This window comes from Gossypium arboreum, chromosome 4 (genome assembly GCF_025698485.1).
Source record: "Gossypium arboreum isolate Shixiya-1 chromosome 4, ASM2569848v2, whole genome shotgun sequence".
NCBI classification, from domain to species: Eukaryota; Viridiplantae; Streptophyta; class Magnoliopsida; order Malvales; family Malvaceae; genus Gossypium; species Gossypium arboreum.
The window spans coordinates 42,578,206-42,580,047 of record NC_069073.1 but is presented as its reverse complement, the minus strand read 5'-3'; the positions used below and the strand labels follow the sequence as shown (position 1 = coordinate 42,580,047).

The following is a 1,842-nucleotide window of genomic DNA, read 5'->3' as shown; positions in this document are numbered from 1 at the left end:
TTCTTCAAGAGTTTGACAAACTTACCGAATTGTTCTTCTGTTCTGTCTTTCATCATCGCTTTAGGATATGGAACACGAGGTTCATGATTTGTACTTACCTTTTGGTATCATTATTGTTTACCTCTTCTAGCCTTTGTTCATTGCGTTGTCTTGCTATATTTCTAGCTCGGGTGAAATGAGTCCGTCCTTATTTTGAGTGCTAATTGCATTGAGTTGTTCCCTCGGATTAGGTTTAGTATTTGTTGGTAAGCTACCTTGTGGTTGTTCGGATATTAGTTTGGAAAGCTGGCCTATTTGAGTTTCGAGTCCTTAGATTGATGCTTGTTGATTGTTAAGTGCTGTCTCAGTATTTTTGAAACGGGTTTCTGACATCGAGATTAATTTAGAAAGCATCTCTTCAAGGTTTGGTTTTTTCTCCTGTTGATAAGGTAGCTGTTGAAAACCCTGAGGATTTTGTGGCTTTGAATTTCCTTGACCTCCCCAGGAAAAATTGGGGTGGTTCCTCCAACTTGCATTATAAGTATTACTGTATAGGTTATTTTGAGATCTAAAGTTATTGTTACCCATATAGTTGACTTGTTCTTCTTCAGTTGTAGGATTGAAGGATTGATATTTTGTATGCACACCTTCTCCGCTTGAGTCACACCTCATTATTGGATGTACCTGCGTAGAACCAAGTAAACTGTCAATCCTTTTATTAAGAAGTTCTACCTAATTAGAGAGCATGGTGACTGAATCGATGTTATAAACGCCGGCTATTTTCGTTGGCTTTGTCCTCATAACTTGCCACTGATAGTTGTTCAGTGACATCTCCTCTATGAATTCATAGGCATCTTCCGGTGTTTTACTGTTGATGGTTCCGCTAGCAACTGCGTCAATCATTTGTCTTGTCGAGGGATTCACACCATTGTAGAATGTTTAAACTTGCAACCAAAGTGGTAACCCATGGTGAGGGCACCTTCTTAGAAAGTCCTTGTATCTCTCCCATGCATCTTAAAGTGTTTCTAAATCCATCTACACAAAAGAAGAGATATCATTACGCAATTTAGTCGTTTTAGCCGGCAAAAAATATTTTAGTAAAAACTTCTCAGTCATTTGTTCCCAAGTAGTGATAGACCCTCGTGGTAATGAGTTCAACCACAGTTTAGCTTTGTTTCTCAGTGAAAAGGGAAATAACTGAAGACGAATGGCATCATCAGAAACGCCATTGATTTTGAATGTATCGCAAAATTCAAGAAAATTTGCCAAGTGTGTGTTGGGATCCTCATCCTGCAAACCATCAAACTAAACAAACTACTGTATCATCTGAATTGTGTTAGGTTTTAGTTCGAAATTATTCGCAGCAATAACAAGTCTAACTATACTAGACTCAGTTCCTGTTAGAGAAGGTTTAGCATAATCATACATAGTACGTGGAGCAGGATTTTGATTAGCTGCAATTGCAGGAGGTAGCTGATCACATGGATTTTTGGTCATCTCTTTGATTGGGGTTTGAGTATCGTCTTCTCGCTCGTTCTCCGTGTATCGTAAACTACACCTTATTTCTCTTTGATTTTTGCGAATTGTAAAATCGATTTCTTCATCAAAAAGTAATGGTCCTGATGGGTTTCTTCTAGTCATAAACTATAAAAACCTGCCAAGAGAGAGAAAAAGTAAATTAATAAATAATAAAAATAAAATAAAATAAAATTACAAGAAAAATAAATGGCTAAAGTAATAAAAATTTAGTGTTCCTAATATTTCAGTTCCCTGACAACGGCGCCAAAAACTTGATCGTGTGATTCGTAACAAGTAATAAATATTTATAATGAAGAACAAACCTAGACTAACTATTATCATGAT

At 36.6% G+C, this 1,842-nt stretch overlaps 1 non-coding gene across 1 annotated transcript; it reads left to right on the top strand.

Moving 5' to 3' along the window:
* Positions 1 to 940: 940 nt before the first annotated feature.
* LOC128292287 (small nucleolar RNA R71) lies at positions 941 to 1,047 on the top strand. Its single transcript, XR_008282272.1, has one exon. It is a non-coding gene; the product is annotated as a small nucleolar RNA R71 (small nucleolar RNA).
* The last annotated feature ends 795 nt before the right edge of the window (positions 1,048 to 1,842 follow it).